Source organism: Oncorhynchus mykiss, chromosome 29, assembly GCF_057628025.1.
Source record: "Oncorhynchus mykiss isolate SJ-2025 chromosome 29, ASM5762802v1, whole genome shotgun sequence".
NCBI classification, from domain to species: domain Eukaryota; kingdom Metazoa; phylum Chordata; class Actinopteri; order Salmoniformes; family Salmonidae; genus Oncorhynchus; species Oncorhynchus mykiss.
In genome coordinates this window covers 39,105,186-39,129,267 of record NC_143050.1, presented here as the reverse complement: position 1 = coordinate 39,129,267, position 24,082 = coordinate 39,105,186, and the positions used below count along the sequence as shown (strand labels likewise).

General features: G+C 44.7%; 1 protein-coding gene and 1 long non-coding RNA gene across 3 annotated transcripts in view; one reads left to right on the top strand and one right to left on the bottom strand.

The window, feature by feature from the left end:
* LOC149970442 (uncharacterized) overlaps positions 1–24,082 on the top strand; it is a 126,527-nt gene that overhangs the window by 94,016 nt on the left and 8,429 nt on the right. The window lies entirely within an intron of this gene.
* LOC149970443 (uncharacterized) lies at positions 1,913–21,332 on the bottom strand. Of its 2 annotated transcripts, none has more exons than XR_016493377.1 (2): positions 20,901–21,332; positions 1,913–12,342 (listed from the first exon to the last, which is right to left on the bottom strand). It is a non-coding gene; the product is annotated as an uncharacterized LOC149970443 (long non-coding RNA). The 2 variants fall into 2 exon arrangements; XR_016493376.1 differs by having other exon boundaries at positions 20,646–21,325.

Here is a 24,082-nt window from a genome sequence, read left to right as displayed (position 1 = left end):
TAGATTTTGTGTGTTCTGGGCATTGTGGTTCTTCTTGACTGCCAAAGGAGTAGGGGAATTTTGAGAGGGGAATGGAGGTTTCTTTTGGCGGGTGGGCTTGGGAACCAGCTCCTCTCTGGCCCAGGGTTTGAGGGAGGTGGAGGTGGCCAGGAAGGGGATGGTGGTGGATGTGCTGGCAGGGTTGAGTGTCGTTTCTGGGGCGTCTTGGGTGGTGAAAGGGGTGGGGCCCGTTTCTGTGGCGTCTTTGGTGGTGGGTTGGGCAGGGGCATGTGGAAAGGTCTGGGTCTGGGTCTTTGTTGTTGTTGTCTGGTGGAGCGGGTGGGGACCATTTCTGGGACATCTTTGGTGGTGGGTTAGGCGGCGCATGTGGAAAGGTCTGGTTCTGGGTCTTCATGTTGTTGTCTGGTGGAGGTGGTGGGGGGTTAAAATTTGGGTTAGTGGGGTTGGTGGCATAGGCACTTGCCCTGCCGTTGTAAGAATTGAAGCAGGTTTTAAAGAAGTGGCCCTCTTTCCCTCACAGGTTGCTGGGTTTTGTGGAAGTAGGGTCGAGGTAGGCTGGTCCCCTTTACAGATTATGCAGATTATGGCTGTGCAGGCTGTGGTCAGATAGCAGTGTTTTGGAGGTGTAACTGCATTACAGATGTCAAATCCGTGAGTGGCTGCTCGTGTGGTCGTTGTCACGAAGCCACAACCATCCTACTCGCGTTCAAAGTTCAGAACATGAAAGTGTAGACTGTTCCAACTTGTAAACAAGGCTGCAAGGGATTTCTCTTAATGCAGCTCAGTGCAGGCAATGGCAATTTCCACTTCAGGTATAATGCCAGGATATGATTGTGTATTTGACAGCTCGACAGCGCAAAAACAATTTATGTGGGTGCCTTCTAGTGCAGATCTGATAGAATCTAGCCCTAAGTGTGCATAAATGCTCTCTGGATTTGAACTTGAACTTGCAATTTGGGCTCTGGAGTGCATTAATGTCTCAGGAGTTCCACCAGATGGTTATCTGTTACCAAGAACATATAGCCATATACTCTCAAAAATAAGAGTACGGTTACGATATAGCGTTGTTCCCTTCAGAGGTACACATAGGAACATGGTACTTGTCTGTACCTTTTAGGGTACATGTGCGGATAATCTAGTATAATGGTACATTTTTCTACCCAATATATTACATATAGAGCTGTGTTCGTAACCATGCGGGTGGTGGGAATTTAACAGTTGTGAAGTTTTAAATACCAGTTGGATGCAATCACGTGCTTTGACATTTTTGGGAAACGCCAATGGCCAGCAAGATGCGTCAACCATAAACTAAGAGTACAACAAAGCATCCCCAAACCATCACACTACCGCCACCATGCTTGACCATTGGTTAAGGTTCTTACTGTAGAATACAGAGTTTGGTTTTTGGCAGGAATAATGGGACCCATGTCGCCCAAAAGGTTATACTTTTGAATCATCTGTCTATAGAATATTCTTCGAAGTGGTTTTTGGCAAACTTCTGTCATGGAAAGATAATCTTTTTTATTATCTACATTTCTAACAGTTTAATACTTTCCACACTCACGCAACTTTCACATCCACTTCGTGCTATTACTTGACTTAAGACTAATGGTATCAGTTTTATTATTAAAATATATATAAAAAAATTATACAAATTCATTTAAATTGACTTACTGAAATCAGTTGTCATGTTTGCGGATGATGTGTCTCCTCCTGGGCAGGTCAGAGTAAGGGTCTGGGCAGGTCCTTCTCCTCTTTTGGTCAGACAGGAATTTCCCTCGCGCTATTATAAAATGCACCACTGGTTTTTCTCGCAGACCCCCACTGGAAAGCTCCGCAGGCAGAATCAATCATCCAATTCGTGACGCCAAATTGTCGTGGAAATTCTACACAGGAACACTCAAAGTCAATCTAAAATTAATAATTGTTTATTAACATTTAACTGGAGAGTTCCAACAATCTGTCAGGAGCTCTCCCGGGGCAGTCCCGTTAGTTCTCTTATATACTGCAGTTATATGATTTAGCTTATTCATCATTCATAATTAATTCATCATTAACATTTGCTTCATGCATCTGACAGACCAATACCTCACAAGGCTTCTTCTCTCTAAGCTGAGACCTTGAAACTGAGATATCTTTCGTTCTCAAATTAAGGGTCTGGGCGTACTGGTAATTTGCAGATACTATTAGTGAGGATAGTGAGGATTCGTTCAATCAGTCACCAACATGAAAAGGGCTTAAAAGCAACAAATGTGTAGTTTTGGACTGGCCTAATCCCAATTGAGATGTTGTGGCAGGACTTAAAATGAGCAGTTCATGCTTGAAAACCCAAAGATGAGTTACAGCAGTTCTGCGTGGAAGAGTGGGCCAAAACATCTCCACAGCGACGTGAGAGACTAATAAACAAATACAGGAAGCATTGCAGCTAAAGGTGGCACAACCAGCTTTTGAGTGTGAAGGGGCAATAACTTTTTCACACGGGGGCATTGGGTGTTGCATAACATTGTTTGTGAAATATATATATGTCATTGTTGTGTTATTTGTTCACTCAGGTTCCCTTTATCTAATATTAGGTTTTGGTTGAAGGCCTGATAACATTCAGTATAAAAAATATGCAAAAGTAGAGAAAACTGTCCTCCCGAATGGCACAGTGGTCTAAGGCACTGCATTGCAGTGCTAGCTGTGCCACTAAAAATTCTGGGTTTGAGTCCAGGCTCTGTTCCAGCTGGCAGCGAACGGGAGACCCATGGGGCTGCGCACAATTGTCCGGGTTAGGGGAGGTTTTGGCCGGCAGGGATGTCCTTGTGCACTAGTGACTCCTGTGGTGGGCAGGGCGCAGTGCACGTTGACATGGTGTTGCCTCTGACATATTGGTGCGGCCGGTTTCCGGGTTAAGTGGGCATTGTGTCAAGAAGCAGTGTGGCTTGGTTGGGTTGTGTTTCGGAGGACACACAGCTCTTGACCTTTGTCTCGCCCGAGTCCGTACGGGAGTTGCAGTGATGAGACAAGACTGTAACTACCAATTGGATACCATGAAAAAGGGGTAAAGAGAAAACTAAATAACTACTTTCTCACGGCACTGTACTTTCATTCATTTTTTTAAACTGGTACAGTAATCTACTCATCACTTACGCTATCTCCAGACTAGTCTTGTGAGGGTTCATAGTTAGTGGGCCAAAACGTTCGGCCGCTACAGACATTTTCGTGAGAAGACCGATTTTCAGGATGTCTCATGGTCTGACAAACACCGCTATAGCTCTGCCACCTTTCATCGCAGATGGGCGACGTTGGCGGATGCACTGGATTGAAACGCAGTCCAAGCAAAAACACAGAACCTGTATCTCTATCTTAAATTGATGGATTTTGATGGGGATTTGTTTTATAATGCTAATTAAATTCCCACTTGTTACAGGTGGGCTATTGTAAAATTCACAGTAGTTTACTATAGTTAATCCATCACACTCACTGAAATGATGGTCTGGTAGGAAAGTGATTATTACAATTACATAGTTATCTAGAGACAAAATCTTATTGTTCTTTGCTTTTAACAACAGCACATATCTATTTATACATTTTACACACAAAAACGTTATAAAAGCATAACAAAAAGCATTTGAATATTACATTTACATTTGTTAAAAAGTACATGTTAAAAACAATAGAAACAACCATGAATAAAAGTACTTTTTCTTGTGAAACATTAAATCTGTAAAAGCCATTTAAAATGTGTACAATTGATTTTACAAAGTTAAAACAATTTTAAGACATGAAAATATGTTAAAAAGTTACTTTGTTAAAAAAAGCTGTCTTCGGTCCTTTGCACAGGTAGGCGCCGCAGCGCTGTCAGGCCATGACCGCCGGGACCTTGGGTGTTGTGGGGGACCCTTCGCCTGGGGTCGAGGCCCCCTTTTTTCCATACCACCCCAGGGTTTCCGTGGCTACCATGGTCACTGCCTGCGGGGTGGTCTCTACCTCTACTCGTTTTGCTACCAGCAGGTTGTGGGAGGACCACAGTACATCCTTCAGACACATGAGAGGGGGCCAGAGCTTGGTGAAGACCTTCGGTGGAATAGGCCGACCCACGCCATACAGCATGAGCTGGGGCATTAGGTCTTCCCCTGCTGGCAGACATGGGGAGATCAGGGGGCCTGCTTCCTTCCACATGTCCCTGGCGGCTCTGCACTCCCAGAGCAAGTGACTCTCCGACTCATCTTGGCCGCAGTCTGGTCGGGGGAATGCGGGTGTCCTCGCCATGCCTAGGGAGTGCATAACGGTCCTGACCAGGAGGATCCCATGGGCGACCATTCCAGGACAGGTCCCGGTGTTGGTTCAGCAGAGCAGGATGGGCCACGTTGCGCCAAACCGACACACTTGTGTCCAGTGCTCCTGCAAAAGAGAGAAAAGAGAGCGATGTTTAGTTAAAACCGTGACTGCCTCTTTCTCCAGTTTAAAATGTCTTAAAACCTTTTGGAGATGGACATAGTGTGTGGGGAGCAGGAAAGATACTGGGGCTCGCAGGTCAACTGGGATCAGCTTCAGGGTCCTGAGGTAAGATCCCAGCCAGAACCGTGCGAGGGCCTGGGTCTTGTTGTTGACCGGGGAGGTGGCAAGAGTGAGATGTAACACTGTGTATTGGCTGCCCAGGAACAAGTAGTGGTCAGGCAAGCCTTTTCCCCCCCTTGGACCTGGGCCTCTTGACCACCTCCCTCTTCAGCCTCTCCCACTTGCTTAACCACAGGAAGTGAAAGACCATCCATTCCAGCGCTAAAATAGTTGTTTGTGGGATAAAAACAGAACCGATTAATGAAAGCACAGGTAAAATCACAGCTTTAATGATTAAAACCTTGCCCTCAAAAGTCATCTGTCGAATCCCCAAAAACCCAATCTCTTTCTTACGGTCCCCAGGATCCCACTCCAGTTGCCGCTTCCTCCTCCCTCTCGGTCAAACTTTACCCCCAGTACTCTTATGTCAGTCATTTTAACTGTCAGTGATAGTCTGGTCAAGTCTGGGTCTGCCTACGGTCCGAAAAAGTGGTCCTCTGTTCAGTCTTGCCCCAGATGCTCGTCTGTACCAGTCAGTCCTGTCCAGGGTCCTGTCGACAGATAACAGGTCGGTGCATAAAATGTTAACGTCGTCCATGTAAAATACGCACTTGGAGGTGCATGTGTGTCAAAAAAGTCCTGTAGTGTCTGCCACTGGCTAAACCGCTCCCTGTACTGACTAAGGACTCTATCATCTTCTAAAAGCGAGCAGTTCAGTTTCCAGGGCCCTCTTCCCACAGTCACTCCCGACGTTGGTGAAAGGGTGCACGCATTACAGTTGGGGGACAGTCCCGGGTAAACAGATAGTCAATGCGAGAGGCTCTGGTGCCTTCACCAATGGTCCAGGTGAAGCCCTCCTCTCTTGGATGCAGGGTTTTAAAACAGTCAGTCAGTTTAAAATCCCTGCACAGCCCTTGCAATAAAACACGACCTATCTACCTTAAAATCCTCTCCTGTCTGCTCTACTTAAAACAGTTGAAATCCCCACCCACCACTAGAGGATCCCTGCCTAGCATGTGTGACTGTAGGTCTTCTAAAAGTGCACACCGGTCGTGTTTATTGTTAAATCATACACATTTAGCACATTAAAATCCCTCCCATAAAAGTGCAATTGGCTAAAAGAGCACGCCCAGCAACCACCACCGTGCTCCCCCTCACCACCACCTGTGGGGTCTTGATTTAAATAGCAACACCATCATTTTTATTAAAATTGGATCCACTCGAAATGAAAGGCCCGTGCTGCCACTTGTCCTCCCATTTGAATGAATGAAGGCCCGTGCTGCCACTTGTCCTCCCATTTGAATGAATGAAAGGCCCGTGCTGCCACTTGTCCTCCCATTTGAATGAATGAAAGGCCCGTGCTGCCACTTGTCCTCCCATTTGAATGAATGAAAGGCCCGTGCTGCCACTTGTCCTCCCATTTGAATGAATGAAAGGCCCGTGTTGCCACTTGTCCTCCCATTTGAATGAATGAAAGGCCCGTGCTGCCACTTGTCCTCCCATTTGAATGAATGAAAGGCCCGTGCTGCCACTTGTCCTCCCATTTGAATGAATGAAAGGCCCGTGCTGCCACTTGTCCTCCCATTTGAATGAATGAAAGGCCCGTGCTGCCACTTGTCCTCCCATTTGAATGAATGAAAGGCCCGTGCTGCCACTTGTCCTCCCATTTGAATGAATGAAAGGCCCGTGCTGCCACTTGTCCTCCCATTTGAATGAATGAAAGGCCCGTGCTGCCACTTGTCCTCCCATTTGAATGAATGAAAGGCCCGTGCTGCCACTTGTCCTCCCATTTGAATGAATGAAAGGCCCGTGCTGCCACTTGTCCTCCCATTTGAATGAATGAAAGGCCCGTGCTGCCACTTGTCCTCCCATTTGAATGAATGAAAGGCCCGTGCTGCCACTTGTCCTCCCATTTGAATGAATGAAGGCCCGTGCTGCCACTTGTCCTCCCATTTGAATGAATGAAAGGCCCGTGCTGCCACTTGTCCTCCCATTTGAATGAATGAAAGGCCCGTGCTGCCACTTGTCCTCCCATTTGAATGAATGAAAGGCCCGTGTTGCCACTTGTCCTCCCATTTGAATGAATGAAAGGCCCGTGCTGCCACTTGTCCTCCCATTTGAATGAATGAAAGGCCCGTGCTGCCACTTGTCCTCCCATTTGAATGAATGAAAGGCCCGTGCTGCCACTTGTCCTCCCATTTGAATGAATGAAAGGCCCGTGCTGCCACTTGTCCTCCCATTTGAATGAATGAAAGGCCCGTGCTGCCACTTGTCCTCCCATTTGAATGAATGAAAGGCCCGTGCTGCCACTTGTCCTCCCATTTGCTGTAAGAGGAAAAAAAGGGTAGACCCTGTAATAAAAACATCTGAATTAAACCTTTCTAAAAAATAATAAAAACCGACTGTCCTCGTGTCTCTGTTTAGCACTCCTTACATTAATAGTGGTGATGTTAATAGCCATAAAAGGGTGAGTAAAAACAGTGCTAAAAAGAAAGGCATTTGGAACAGTTAAAAGGGGTTACTTATCGGGTACCTTCTCTCCCTCCCTCCAGGGTAAAGGGGAGTGGTAGGGAGAAGAGGTTTAAAGGGGATTTTAAAAGGAGATTTGGTTGCAGTAGTTGGTGGGGAAGGTTCTGGATTCTTCCTCCCCCTGGGAGCTCTCCCATTCCAACTTACCCTTTTTTTAGCCGCGGATGAGGTGGGACCGCTTGCCACAGAGGTTGCAGGACCTTCCGTTCCTGCACTCCTTGTAGCGGTGGCCCACTTCATGCAGACCACCTTTTCACAGGCGCTTGGGCTGGTCCCGGTAGTGAACATGGCTCCTGTTCTCTTCGACTATGGTAGACAGTACCTTTCCAACCATACTGCACATTCCTCCGGTTGTACAGTGTCATTGTACATACAAAAGAAATAACAGTTTTGATGCTATTATCCATCAGCTTAGTCACTTCAAACATTGCTGTAAGGGACCCCTGGGTGTTCAGGGCATTCTGGAGTTTCCGCCAGAACTCCCTCAGGAAGCTAACACAGGTGAAACTAACATCGAAGCCTTTCCCATAGGGGAGGGCTGCGATGCAGTTCACATGCACAGGTTTGAAACCGAGCTCTTCCTGGAGGAATTTTCTGGAGAAATCCAATCTGGCCGGGCGCAGTGCGCGCTAACCAAGGTTGCCAGGTGCACGGTGTTTCCTCCGACACATTGTTGCGGCTGGCTTCCGGGTTGGATGCACGCTGTGTTAAGTAGTAGTGCGGCTTGGTTGGGTTGTGTATCGGACGACGCATGACTTTCAACCTTCGTCTCTCCCGAGCCCGTACGGGAGTTGTAGCGATGAGACAAGATAGTCTCATACTTAAAACAATTAGATACCACGAAATTGGGGAGAAAAAGGGGTAAAATCAAAAAAATGTTTTAAAGAATACCCTAAACAAAACTAACTCAAGCACAACTTCCCGGGTACTCTCCGGCCTACGATCGCCACTGTTAAAGGTACTACACTACACTTGATCTTAGCCAAAAGGCAGAGAAGCAGTAATAAATGCACATGTCAGCCTTAAAACAAAGCTGCAGATCTGACAGTGTATAGGCTCACTGTTTATGAACAGAGTTTTTTTTAACTGGTCTCCTCTTATAGGAGACCAAAAACAGCTAACTGAAAGCCACGCCTAGAATAAGCCACACCTGGAATAAGCCACACCTGCAATCCTCTGATTGGAAGCATACTGTACAGTGGCAGCCAATCAGTAAGTAATGTGCATGTTGTCAACGGAACGGTCAGTGAGTACATTTACATGCACACCAATAATTTGATATTAAACTAATTATGGGAGTAGGCAGATTACGCAATAATCATGTAAACACCTCACTCTGCTTATCTTAATCGGCGTAAAGTTAAAATCTAAGTTTGTTTATCAATCTTTTTAATTATTGACACCTCGTGTTAGCACAAGCCGAGCAAGCCTCCCTCTTTAGCGCCAGTAAAGTGTGTTCGTAACAACTGGATGTATGTGTCTTAGAAGTAGTTTTCACATACAAACTTTATATGTCAGAACAAAAATAAGTTGTTTATTTAGATTGCAGATTTTCTGCCAATCAGGTAGCATGATTTCAGATGTGCCTAGCTAAACAGGATTGCTATGGAAATCGTTCTTCTTGTGAAGCATGTAAACGTTTTAATTCAAACTATTATATTAATCTGACCATTCGTGTAACCACACTCAGTGAGGGGATTCGATTAATCTGGCGTGTTTTGCACCAGGTGAAAGTTGATTGCATTAGTTTTGGACCCGGACTCCCTCCTGGGCAGAAGCCAGGCGGCCGTTCAAAGCCCACTGTGAAATTGGCTCAAAACAAAAGTGAGGTAAGTGATGAGCAGGATTCTGTTTTCACATGCAAAGGTGATTGCTTTGATAAAAATGCTTTAACTACCTTCCAAACGAATACTAGTTCAATTTTTTTTAACATATGATGAAATCAAATTTAATTGGTCACATACACATGGTTAGCAAATATTAATGCGAGTGAAGTGAAATGCTTGTGTTTCTAGATCTGTCCGTGCAGTAAAATCTGACAAGTAATCTAACAATTTCACAGCAACTACCTTATACACACAAGTGTAAAGGAATGAATGAGAATATGCACATATAAATATATGGATGAGCAATGGCCGAACGGCATAGGCAAGGTGCAGTAGATGGTATAGAGTACAGTATATACATATGAGATGAGCAATGTAGGGTATGTAAACATTATATAAAGTGCCATTGTTTAAAGTGACTAGTGATACAGTTATCACATCCATTTTTTATTATTAAAGTGGCTAAAGATTTGAGTCAGTATGTTGGCAGCAGCCACTCAATGTTATTCCAAGACATTTAAATGTTTCCCCTTAAACTGCTCGAGTGTTGCTTCATCAGTTTGCTTAGGGTCATTGTCCTGCTGGAAGTTGAACCTCCGTCCCAGTCTCCAATCTCTGGAAGACTGAAACAGGTTTCCCTCAAGAATTTCCCTATATTTAGCGCCATCCATCATTCCTTCAATTCTAACCAGTTTCCCAGTCCCTGCCGATGGAAAAACATCCCCACAGCATGATGCTGCCACCACCATGCTCCACTCGCCGTGTTTGGAGGAAGAAGAAGGATGAGTACAACCCCAAGAACACCATCCCAACCGTGAAGCATGGAGGTGGAAACATCATTCTTTGGGGATGCTTTTCTGCAAAGGAGACAGGACGACTGCACCGTATTGAGGGGAGGATGGATGGGGCCATGTATCGCGTGATCTTGGCCAACAACCTCCTTCCCTCAGTAAGAGCATTGAAGATGGGTCGTGGCTGGGTCTTCCAGCATGACAACGACCCGAAACACACAGCCAGGGCAACTAAGGAGTTGCTCCGTAAGGAGCATCTCAAGGTCCTGGAGTGGCCTAGCCAGTCTCCAGACCTGAACCCAATAGAAAATCTTTGGAGGGAGTTGAAAATCCGTATTGCTCAGCGACACCCCCGAAACCTGAAGGATCTGGAGAAGGTCTGTATGGAGGAGTGGGCCAAAATCCCTGCTGCAGTGTGTGCAAACCTGGTCAAGAACTACAGGAAATGTATTATCTCTGTAATTGCAAACAAAGGTTTCTGTACCAAATATAAAGTTCTGCTTTTCTGATGTATCAAATACTTATGTCATGCAATAAAATGCAAATTAATTACTTAAAAATCATACAATGTGATTTTCTGGATTTTTGATTTTTTTTAGATTCCGTCTCTCACAGTTGAAGTGATGATATGATAAAAATTACAGACCTCTACATGCTTTGTAAGTAGGAAAACCTGCAAAATCGGCAGTGTATCAAATACTTGTTCTCCCCACTGGATATAGTCAAAAAAGGATCAAAAAGCTTCATAATTCACAAAGTTCATGTTAACTGACTGATATTATCTCATAGACCAAAACGTATTAAAATCTCCTAAATCTACTATAACCTTAGTCCTTATTTTTGTTGTTTAATACAAAACCCTATTATTTCACCATTAATTTTCCCCACAGGAATGACTGAACAAAACAGAGGTAACAAATGTCCGTTTTTTGGGACTATAAGCTGGCGAGCTCTATGCCATACCTTCTTAACTGCCTGTGGGAAGACTCATTAAGTTGTAATGATTTGAATGAAGCAAGCAACATTATGTTCATGAATGTAGTTATATAAGAAGAGTGTTATGGGTTTGATTATGATACTGCTGTCTCTTATCTGATTTATGGTCCACTGAAGCAGCCTGGGATGGTGCTGCCTGAGAAAGTACAGTCTGCCATTTGACCTCCTGAGGAAGATCCAATCTGTCATCAAGTGGTTCTGTTTCTTCATCAGACAGTGGAGTCATCGGTGAGAGCAGCTCCATGGTCTCTTCATAGTGAGAGAGAGAGAAACACAACACCTAACACACACCCTTACCTGGGTCCTAAACTCATAGCAAGGCAGCCAAAGCATACTGTAGTGGTGCACCCCAGTAGTCTACAATCTCCTTTCATTCATTTGCAGTGATCTGAACAGCAGATATGTGACAGCACTTTCTTACTTGTTTTCACCCGTCCAGTTCTTTCAGATCAGAATGAGCAGAGAACAGAAAATATTGACATTGAGCCACTTCAGGCTATTGATGCACCCAAAACCTTGGGGGAGGTGCCATACTGTACTGTCCCTCGAATTTGAGGTTGGCTCCGTTGATGTCCATACAGGAGCGGAGACACTCCCTCATCACCATGCCGACTCACACACACTAAGCCGCAGTCCAGGTGACTCTGCATCCCTACCGGCATGCAGCTCTGATAGGTGGAAGGACATCAGGGTCGTGTTTCACGTAGGGAAATGTTTTCCATTTCTCAAATGAACACAACCCAGAGGACGAGCAATGTCAGATTGGCATTGTCTAAAATACAGTTGAATACAGTATATACATATGAAATGAGTAAAGCTGTATGTAAAGATTATTAAAGTGACTAGTGTTCCATTATTAAAGTGACCAGTGAGTCCATGTCTATGTACATACGGCAGCAGCCTTTAAGGTGCAGGGTTGAGTATCCGGCTAATGATGGCTATTTAACAGTCTGATGGCCTTGAGATTTAAGCTATTTTTCAGTCTCTCGGTCCCAGCTTTGATACACCTGTACTGACCTCGCCTTCTGGATGAGGGCGGGGTGAACAGGCCGTGGCTCGGGTAGATGATGTTCTTGATGATCTTTTTGGCCTTCCTGTGATATCAGGTGCAGTAGGTGTCCTGGAGGGCAGGCAATGAGCCCCCGGTGATACGTTAGGCAGACCGCACCACCCTCTAGAGAGCCCTGGTGTAGTTGCCATACCAGGCGATGATACAGCCTTACAGGCTTCATCAATAAGTACGTCGATAACATCATCGCCACAGTGACTGTACGTACATACCACAACCAGAAGCCGTGGATTACAGGCAACATCCTCACTGAGCTAAAGGGTAGGCTCTCAATTGTGCATCTGTAAAAGTTTGTGAGGGTCTTAGGGGCCAAGCCAAATTTCTTCAGCCTCCTGAGGTTGAAGAGGCGCTATTGAGGCGCCTTCTTCACCACACTGTCTGTGTGGGTGGACCATTTCAGATTGTCAGTGATGTGTACACCGAGGAACTTTAATCTTTCACCTTGTCCACTGTGGTCCTTTCGATGTGAATAGGGGCATGCTCCCTCTGCTGTCTCCTGAAATCCACGATTGGGGGGTGATACCTGAGCGTAGCTCCAGAGAGGGTTGGCACTGGGATATGCCCACGCCTGGCACAGCAACTGTAGCACCTGGACACCCGCACACCCACACACACACACACACACACACACACACACACACACACACACACACACACACACACACACACACACACACACAGAGTCAACAACATTGTCATAAGTACACATACACTGTATATCATTACAACACATTACACTCACCTGTATAATTAATACCCTCTCCCTGTCCTGAGTGGTTATATAAATTGGATTAGTTTAGAAATGATATTTATCTTTGTGTAGCACAAATTAATCAACCAATCAATGCACATAAAACATAAAATTCAGAGATTCTCGCCTCAATAGAGCATGCTTGGGAATATTATATACGGTTCCATGTAGAACCCTTCTTTCTTCCAAACAAATTATCTTTCCTTCCAAAGAATCATCAAAGAACCCTTTCTTCCAAAAACCCTGGAACCCTTTTTTCTAAGAGTGTAGCTAATACGAATGGTGCAGTAATCAAATGTATCAAGGCAGAAACAGTTTGTGCTGGCGCACCACTCTTACAAGGGCCTTTACAAGCAAACACTTTCTGGCGAAGATATCAGGATAGCTACAGCAAGCTAGTTAGTTAGAAAATCCGCTAGCTATGCTTTCCCGCATTGCTAACTAGGTAGCATCTGACTGCAGGTAATCTTACTCAGAGTTAGCTGCTAGAGAAAAAATGTGTTTGCTAACGTTAGCTAGCTAAATACATAACTAATGTTAGCTAGCTACATGCACACATACACTAATGATTAGCTAACCACCAAATCAAATCAAATCAAATTGCATTTGTGTAGACCATACAGTGAAATGCTTACTTACAAGCCCTTAACCAACAATGCAGTTTTAAGAAAAAATAAGTGTAAAGTAAAAAATAGATAAGTAAAATATATATATATATATAGTTATATATTAAGAAGTAAAAGTAACAAATAATTAGAGACCAGCAGTAAAATCCCAACAGCGAAGCTATATACAGGGGATACTGGTACAGAGTCAATGTTTGGAGACATCGGTTAATTGAGGTAATATGTATGTGTAGGTAGAGTTAAAGTTACTATGCATAGATAATAAACAGAGAGTAGCAGCAGCGTAAAAGAGAGGGGGGGGGGGCAATGCTAATAGTCTGGGTAGCTATTTGATTAGCTGTTCTGGAGTCTTATGGCTTGGGGGTAGAGGCTGTTAAGAAGTATTTTGGACTTAGACTTGGCGCTCCTGTACCGCTTGTCGTGCGGCAGCATATAGAACAGTCAATGACTAGGGTGTCTGGAGTCTTTGACAATTTTTAAGGTCTTCCTCTGACACCCCCTGGTATAGAGGTCCTGGATGGCAGAAAGCTTGGCCCCAGTGTTGTACTGGACCATACACACCACCCTCTGTAGTGCCTTGCGGTCGAAGGCCGTGCAGTTGCCATATCAGGCAGTGATGCAACCAGTCAGGATGCTCTTGATGGTGCAGCTGTTGAACTTTTTGAGGATCTGAGGACCCATGCCAAATCTTCTCCTGAGGAGGAATAGGCTTTGTCGTGCCCTCTTCACGGCTGTCTTGGTGTGTTCGGACCATGATATTTTGTTGGTGATGTGGACACCAAGGAACTAAAAGGTCTCAACCTGCTCCACTACAGCCCTGTCGATGAGAATGGGGGCATGCTCGGTCCTCCTTTTCCTGTAGTCCACAATCCTCTCCTTTGTCTTGATCACGTTGAGGGAGAGATTGTTGTCCTGGCACCACACTGCCAGGTCTCTGGCCTTCTCTCTATAGGCTGTCTCATCGCTGTCTGTGATCAGGCCTACCACTTTTATCTGTGATATCGGTAAACTTAATGATGGTGTTGGAGTCGTGCCTGCCCATGCAGTCATGAGTGAACAGTGAGTACAGGAGGGGACTGAGCACGCACCCCTGAGGGGCCCCGTGTTGAGGATCAGCGTGACGCTTTGCCTGTTAGATGGTTCGTCGGAGGGCATAGCGGGATTTATTATTAGCTTCTGGGTTAGAGTTCCGCACCTTGAAAGCGGCAGCTCTACCCTTTAGCTCAGTGAGGATGTTGCCTGTAATCCACGGCTTCTGGTTGTGGTATGTACGTACAGTCACTGTGGCAATGATGTTATCGACGTAGTTATTCATGAAGCCAGTGACTGATGTGGTGTACTCAATGCCACCGGAAGAATCCCGGAACATCCAGGAAAAGTCTGTGCTACAGTGGGAAAACAGTCCTGTAGCTTAGCATCTGCTTCATCTGACCACTTTTTTTGTAGATTTTTTTTCTCCCTCTGGTTGCACTTTTAGCATGCTGGTAGAAATGAGGTAAAACCAATGTAAGTTTCCCTGCATTAACCTGCTTGGGTTAGGGGGCAGCATTTTCGGAAGAAAAGCGTGCCCAGAGTAAACTGCCTCCTACTCAGTCCCAGATGCTAATATATGCATATTATTAGTAATATTGGATAGAACACACTCTGTAGTTTCTAAAACAGTTTGAATGATGTCTGTGAGTATAACAGAACTCATATGGCAGGCAAAAACCTGAGAAAAAATCTGAGATTTGTAGTTTTTCAACTCAGCCCCTATTGAAGATACAGTACAGTGGGATATTGGTTATGTTGAACTTCCTAAGGCTTCCACTAGATGTCAACTGTCTTTAGAACGTTGTTTGATGCTTCTACTAGGAAGGGGGGCTGAATGAGAGGGGAATGAGTCAGAGGTCTGCCAGCAGCCACGAGCTCAGTCACGCGCATTCACATGAGGTAGCTCCCGTTCCATTGCTTTTCTACATACAATGGAATTCTCCGGTTGGAACATTATTGGTCATTTATGATAAAAACATCCTAAAGATTGATTCTATACATCGTTTGATATGTTTCTACGACCAGTAATATAACTTTTTGGAATTTTAGTCTGACCTTTCCGCTGGAAGTTGCACGCTCGTTTCGATTTGTTTACCAAACACCCTAACAAAAGGAGGTATATGGACATAAACAAATCAAACATGTATTGTGTAACATGAAGTCCTATGAGTGTCATCTGATGAAGATCATCAAAGGTTAGTAATTAGTTTTATCTCTATTTGTGCTTTTTGTGACTCCTCTCTTTGGCTGGAAAAATGGCTGGGTTTTTCTGTGACTTGGTGGTGACCTAACATAATCGTTTGTGGGGCTTTTGCTGTAAAGCATTTTTGAAATCAGACACTGTGGCTGGATTAACGAGAATTGTATCTTTAAAATGGTGCCTAATACTTGTATGTTTAAGAATTTTGATTTATGAGATTTCTGTTGATTTGTATTTGGCGCCCTGCAATTTCATTGGCAATTTCATTGGCTATTGGCGAGGGGTTCTGCTAGCGGAAGTGCCGCCAGAGGCGACTTCCTTATGGCCGTATACAGCTCATTGAGTGCAGTCTTAGTGCCAGCATTGGTTTGTGGTGGTAAATAGACAGCTACGAAGAATATAGATCAAAACTCTCTTGGTAAACAGTGTGGTCTACAACCTTGAGACTTCCTTAGATTTCGTTCACCAGCTGTTGTTTACAAATATACATAAACCGTCACCCCTTGTCTTACCAGAAGTAGCTGTTCTATCCTGCCGAAAAAGTGTAAAACCTGCCAGCTGTACGCTATTCATGTTGTCGTTCTTGGGGAAACATAAGATTATTAATAGCTTATTATGGGCCCACTTATTTGAGTTCTGAGAAAATGTGAATTTTATCAAATTTGGTTTATATTCAAACTTTGGGTGGACCTAGGCCTTTTTAATCCCAAATTATTGACTGGAATTAATCAATAAACACAATAGTGATGGCATACTGTATGAATAACCTTTTAATTACAGATGCAAAGGCCTACACGATGCAACCAGAGTGAAAACAGACTGTCACAGATCCCTCCGGAAATGTCATTACGCACACCTGGCCCCTATTCCCACTGATTAGTAATTGTGTAAGTGTGCCCTTAGTTTACCAGTGTCCTGTCGATTATTGTTACAATGTCCGTTGGTGCGTGTGAGCACCTGTGTTGTGTGTTTTAGCTTTCGTGCCATTGTGGATTGCTCAGATGATTACGGGTCTCGTCCCGTGTGTTACTCATTGCGGGCTTGTGTTATTTATTCAAGGTACTCCTCACTCTTTTGTTTGGGTTTCTACCCTGTCTTTTGTATATTGTTTGAATGGTCTTCGTTCACGTGCCTTTACATGTCACGCCGAAATTCGGGTAAGACATTTTTAAAAACGTTTACGCATTCCTGCGCCTGTCTCCTGACCCATTTATACGTGACATCAGCCCTGTTATTAGTTATATTATCCAATCACAGTTGTTGTCTCTTTGTCTGTGGGACCCCCCCACCCCATGTTAGTTTTTAAATATAATTGATTTGAACAAGTACAAGGTTGCTGCAGTTTGACAGGGTTTTAAGGTTTTCATCCTCCCTATGGCCAGGAATTTTAAACCATATGACCCTGATTAGAAGAATTGTCTGGTCAGATCATCACCCAAAATACAACCATTTTTTTACAGCTGATTAATTACTATATCATACTACAACTAGGGTCCAGAGTTGGTTAGGTTAGCCTACCAGAACAGGAAAAAACTCAGGGCCCCAGGGGAAAAAAATCCACCCCACCACTGTGGTGCCATGTTAAAAATGAAAAAACATATCCTTTTTGTATAATCAACGATCCACATTGTACATTTCTTTTGGTGGTGGGGATGGGCTTCCATAGTTATTTCTTGGCTCACTGCAGAATGTAACAGGCTGTTCCTCAAAAAAAGGTATAGCTGAGGGTATTCTCTTGAAACCTCTAGAGTAGGGGTACTCAAGAACAATTTGAGAAGGTCCAGTCACACACATTTTCTGGGTGGCAAAGGTCAGATGGATATTGAAATGTATCGGTGTCGTAACACACTTCACCTCCCAACCCATGCGACCCCCAAACTGTTCACACCCCTCTTGTTGGCGGAAGTAAATGTAGACATTTTAAAGCTCATTCCTGCATTTCTACAAATGTCTTGTGTGTGCTTATACGATACCAGGGATCGAAGCCCTATCAAATTCCCCAAAACCCGCAGTCCATATTGACCCGTTCTGAGCCCGGACAGTGGTCCGCCAGTTGAGTATGGGGTCTTATGTTAAAAGTTGGGTGAAAAAAGACGGAATGCCCTCACGTTGATTACTTTTTGCAAATTCAATTAGTTTTCCACATTGATTCAGCGTCATCACATTGATTTTTGGGGTTGAAATTTTGCGGAAGCAACATTGATTCAATCAGTTTTTGCCCAGTGGGAAGAAATTGAATGTAAAATTGCCTGACCAGCTGTGCACAAATACAAATATTAATACCATGGAGTAACCATGTACATACAACGTGTTCTCTTTAGCTACGATGAAGAACAACCAAATCCAAGACAACCAGCATGAGCACGGAGAACGACTGTTTCTTAGCCCAGAAACTGGCGTGACGCAAAATCATATCTACCCCTCAGAAGCCACGCTCTACCTGAAGTGTTTGAAAGACCACAGCACAGTCCAACTACAATGTGACTGAAGAGTCATTACTCCCCAGGAAGAAAAAACAATAACATGGAAAATGTGAGACACGCAAAAACACCAGAAGGAAGAAACAGCCAGAGATCTTGGCACAGAAAGAGGAGAAGCAGGATTGGATCTGCTTCAGTGCCAAATCAAAAAACTTTCACGCTCATTTGGACCAGTAGTCATGTTCAAGCTGGGCTTTCCCCTGGCTGTCGCCGTATGAGGACAGATAAGGGGATCGGTAGAGTCAGCTATTGTCAGCTAATGGTTTTCCCTAAAAACAGCAGGCCCATAGGCCTAATCTCTGCTTCTGTAGTGCGGTAAAAATGTATGCGTTTTTATATAAAATGATATCCTGGCACTGTTACATTTCTCAAATGTGAATCCAGTTCCACTGAGCTTATACTGTAGTACGCACAGTAAAACATACTAATGGCTTCCCTTGAGAATCCGCCAGAACATAAAATTTGGGAATTTATCACTGTGACTCACTTTTCTGCTGTGAAGGGAAAAACGTCTGGGGGTTCTGACTGACATTTGGAGGTTCAGAGATTGAAACGAAACCCAAACATTCTGGGACATTCTCCTACGGAATGATGGGGTGGAGGGAGAGACTGAATGAGACTACATGATGACAGTTCAGTTCCACCGAGTACCGGGGAGTTAGAGAGAAAACTGTGGAGCCGAAAGGAGGAAAATAAAAGTTTAAAGAGGGAAAGAAGAACTCCATTGGATAAAGTGGCGAGACAGTGTCCTCTCCAGTGTCGGGGTCTGCAGTGGCTGTGCTCCCTGGCTCTGTGCTCAGTGCTGCAGGAGGAGCAAGTTGTGGTATTGTTCTAACATACTGTAGGGTCCAGTGTGTTCTACAGGCCCTGCTGGAGATGACTGTGCGGCAGCCTGGCTGTGCTTGCAGGCCTCTCTGTTCCAACAGAGATGTGTGTGAGAGAGAGAGGCTTGAGTCCACGAATCTCTAACCTTACACATGTGTGCTCTCTGGGGAGACTGCATTCCATACACTCTCCCTCTCTCCCACCATTGCACTTTGTCCCTCCCCCTTCTTTCTTAAACTCTCTGTCTTGCTGTTTTATCCCTTCTCTCTCTCATCCATCTTTCTCTTTTCTAATTAACGTCTATCCCAACTTTACTCGTACCTCACTCTCCTCCCTCTTTCTTTGAAATCTGTGTAGATTAATTATTGCAGTCATTTAAATTGGCCCCAAACCAGCCCATAGGACAGACAGCGTTGTGGAAAAGAGGGAGTAAGGATTGTGAGAAAATGGAAGTAGAAATTTGAGTGGAAGAGCTGTGTGGATGGAAGAGGAATGGATGAGTAAAGAGAGAATAAAATGGCAGAGAAGAGGTAAAAAAAATAAGAGCTGAGAAGAAAGGAGGGAAAGGTAAACAACAAATGAGATGGAGAGAAAGAAATGGATGAATCACATGAAAAATGAGGAGAGAGGAGATGTGGTTTAGTCTAGGTAGTTCATGAGAGATAAACCAACGTTGTGAAAGGAACTCCCCTAACTGAGTAATACCACAGACAGAGATGGGCAGTATTTCTGTTACATGTATTTGAAATGTGTATTTAAACTACTTCTGAGTATTCTGTCATTTTTATTACACTGGGCTGAACTAGATTCCAATGTATTTTGTAACAAGCTACTTTCGAGAGATGTCATTTGTATTTTCAAAATGCTAAATAGTTTTCTTTACCATTTAAAAAAAATAGTTTGCCATTTTTTGGGCCCACTTTCACCCTGCAATGGTAATATGCTGTGTTAAAAGTTGTCTGCTAAATGAACTAAATACAAATGTGTATGTACAAATGGCGTGTCCCACAAAATGTGTATATATATTACTTGTACAATGCAGAATTCGACTGCACGACAGATCACACATAATTTAATATCCAACTTTTTGCCTAAACTATTCATACCCATTTATATGTTCGTATTAAACTTGTATCTGCTTTCTCAAAACATAAGATTAGTCTGTAAAACAAATAATGACAAGTTATTTGGTTACAACACTGAAGAAGATGTTGGTGAAAAAAACACTGCAGTCTACAGGCTACGCACCAGGCTACGCTACAGGCGGGCGCACCGGGCTACGCTACAGGCTACGCACCAGGTTAAGCTACAGGCGGGCGCACCAGGCTACGCTACAGGCGGGCGCACCAGGTTACGCTACAGGCTACGCACCAGGCTACGCACCAGGCTATGCACCAGGCTACGCTACAGGCGGGCGCACCAGGCTACGCTACTGGCTACGCACCAGGCTACGCTACTGGCTACGCACCAGGCTACGCTACAGGCGGGCGCATCAGGCTACGCTACAGGCGGGCGCACCAGGCTACGCTACAGGCTACGCTACAGGCTACGCACCAGGCTACGCTACAGGCGGGCGCACCAGGCTACGCTACTGGCTACGCACCAGGCTACGCTACTGGCTACGCACCAGGCTACGCTACAGGCGGGCGCATCAGGCTACACTACAGGCTACGCACCAGGCTATGCACCAGGCTACGCACCAGGCTACGCAATGAAAAGTTGATAATAATACGGGACATATTGTCAAACATGCTAACCCGTTAGCTAACATTTTTACCACACCAATAATCATAAAACATTGATGGCTTGATCACAAAATAACACTGTCGAAGGTAATATATTTCTTAAATAGTGTCGAATATGCAGATAATATGGGGTGCTACGCTAGGTTTGGTAATAATCAAATAAAACAGTTCAATCATATACTTGGTTTCAACAACGTAATATTTTTCAATTGAGAAATCCTAAATCATTTACTTGTAACCAGTTGAAGGTTGTTGTTTTTTTTGATCCAAGGAGTTGTTTTTTCTACGGTGTATAGAATCTTTGGCAGTAGTGCAGTCACCCGAAGAGAGACATCTGTCTCTCTCTCTCTCTCTCTCTCTCTCTCTCTCTCTCTCTCTCTCTCTCTCTCTCTCTCTCTCTCTCTCTCTCATCTTTGGTAATACTGTAGTCACCCGAACAGAGACATCTGGCAAACATCTCTCTCGCTCTTTCATCTGTGCCACTCACATCTTTCAGTGCTCTGTCATTTCCTGTCTTTCAATGTCAACCTGTGTATCGGTACAGGTTGTCTACTTGCTCACTTCGATCCAACGTCATGTCCTTCTGGCTTTCATTAAAGCCGTTGCTGATCCAACACCCTCCGCCCAAAAACTGTACCAAAGACAGTATAGTGTGAAGATAGGCATCAACTGCTTCTGCAATAGAAATCTCCGATCACATTCATGGTGACATTGGCTAGCTAAGAAACAGAAACACGTCATCGGTTCTAACGGTCGTCTCACGCGAACTCTGCATGTGCAGGCCGTCAAATCAAACCCCAAACCCCAGCCTGGTCTGCTTGATCTGTTTCGTTAAGCGTTCCCGGAAATGTTTGCATTGTTGCGCCTCTGGGTTTAGAAACTCTATGACTGTACATTATACTGTTTGCCCCTAATAAGCATTCATATGCCATCAGTTTGATCAGAAGGCTGTAAGGAAACTAGAGTGCCCTCTAGTGGTGAAAATAGGAACTAGCCAGCTCCCTCCCTACGTATCATCACCACAACACCTTTACCCTCTCCAGACAGGCCAGCTGGAGATGCTCTTATTCTATAAACAACTAAACTTGCTCTGGGTTCCACTAAAACTAATACAGGAAATATAGGAGAAAGCAAACAAATCAAACAGAAAAGCTCTAAGGGTGGATGGGTTATTATCCTGTTGGACCTGGAACCAAGCAGTCTGGGAGGCTGTGGGAACACACAGCTAGGTGTATACCTTTTCACTGTTGCCATATCACCCTAATGTATTCCGAATGGCGGAGGCAAGGTTAGAGTGGAGAATGTTACACTCAGGAAGAGAGTGAAGAAACAGACAGAAATGGGATACAGCCAACATGCCCTCATTGGAACAATGCGGTCCCAAAGCAGGCAGCTTATATCTGGTGAGGGCAGCCTTCACTTTGCCAGAAGTAAGCCCATATTTTCCCAGCAAGCATGCCCACATTGGCACGAGGTTGGCCCAATGCGGGCAAAAATATTGGCTCATATAGGATGCCCACATTGACCAAAAACACCTTCGCAATTTAATAGGAATTAAATGAAATGCATGAACTGCATAATTGTTAAACCTTAAAGGGATTTAAGAAACATGGTATTAGAAAGACAACCAAGTTAGACAGAGAATAATACTTTGGCAATATACAAATACAAGTTAATATGGACATCCCATAAGAGGACATTTAAACTGGAACGACACTCTCAGTAACGGTTGCAGAAGAATAATTGTGTGCAAACCACACACCCAAATATTCTAATGAGCCCCCGGCTCTAGCTCGTCTTGGTGTGGTCTGGCCTGTCTTGGTCTGGTGTGGGATTAGTGTGGGTTAGCCTGTGTTGGGCTTGTTGTGGGTTTGGTGTAGGCTAGCCTGTGTTGTACTTGTTGTGGGCTAGCCTGGGTCAGGCTGGTCTGTGCTGGCCCGTGTTGGGCTGATGTGGGCTTGGTGTGGGCTAGCCTGTTCCCACCTTGCCCACGAATACCCACATGGGACCAATGGGGTCATGTTTACTGGGAAACCTTCTTCCACCACACCGACACTTCGATTCCCAGCATTCCTTTAAGAATATACCCCTTAAGAATAGATCTAACATCACGTTTCTCAGCTGGAATGATAAGGCTAACGAAAACTGCTTAGCAGGGTTTTTTTTTTTTAAGTATGAAAATGTATGCACTCATTACTGTTGCTCTGGACAAGAGCATCTGCTAAATGACTAAAATGTCAAAATGTCAAATGTATTGTTTAAAGATCGAAAGCTCTAAATACATGAGTGTTTTAGCCAAGAATGTGTTTGCCCAGTTTTTTTTCTCTTGCCTAGGCTGCATTCTTCATTGTCTATGTTTTCAGCTAAACACACCAACTCTCTCCCCTCTTGTCTCTCATTTTTCTCTCTTTCCTCTCCCTCTCTCTTTCTCTCCCCCACTCTTTCTAGCTGCCGATGTGTCACAGACCCCCCTTCCTCTCCTCCAGTTCCCACATCTCCCGTCTCCCACACACACACACACTAAGAGTGTAAAGGTTCCAGATGTGTGCTCTGCTGGATGATGTCAGGAAGGCAGACCGGAGGCAGCGCGCTCTGATCCTGTTATTTTTCAACTGAAAACATTTGGTTTCAGACAGAGAGGAAGAAGGGGAAGAGTCAAGAGTAGATAAGTTCCAAAAGAGCCAAGCGGCTGCTTGAACAATGATGAATTCAGAGAGAGAGAGAGAGAGAGAGAGAGAGAGAGAGAGAGAGAGAGAGAGAGAGAGAGAGAGAGAGAGAGAGAGAGAGAGAGAGAGAGAGAGAGAGAGAGAGAGAGAGAGAGAGAGAGAGAGAGAGAGAGAGAGAGAGAGAGAGAGAGAGAGAGAGAGAGAGCTATCTATCTTGCTCTGATTAGTACGCTGGATAGGACTGTCTGAGTCACGGACACTTGCTCATGGAACAGGCATTTACATTTACACAGACTAGGCTGACACACACACATACACGCGCACGCACACACTGTCGGGTTATCCCCCATCTGACCCTGAAGTACAGGGAGAGAGATGAAAAAACATGTTGTTGGAGAAATTAGTGTGTGTGTGTGTAAAAAATATATATGTGTGAGTGAGTGTGTGTGTGTCAGCCTCGTCTGTTCCATGAGCAAGAGTCTGTGACTCAGACAGTTGGAAGTTCCCCAGACTACCAATGGTACCTGGATATCCCAAAGGCAACAGTCAGGCTCCACCAGATGTTGGTCTGCTTAAATAGGTCAACTGCAAATGGCACATTCAGAGGTGGGGGGAGAGAGAGAGAAAGTGGGAGAGAGAGTGAGATAGAGGGAGAGAAAGAGAAAGACAGCGGGTAGGAGAGAGAGAGGGGGGGGGGGGGGGGGCAAGTGACCGGTCAGAGAGAAAGGGAGCGAGAGAGACAGAAGGAGATGTATGATGGAAGAGGGAGGTGAGGTGGGGGTCTGGTGTTGTAGAGGTTGCTAGGCGACTTTTTGCATAAATAAATTATGGAGAGAAAAAGAGGTTGTGTCAGAGCGTGTGGCTGACCTGTCTGATGACTCCAGGGGAATGTGAATGTGACTGCCTGACTGGGGAGGAACAGCATGAGGTTCTGTAGCTGCCTGTCCCTCCCTGAGTCTGGTGAATACCCAACACAATCTCCAAAGAAAATGCAGTACCTCGC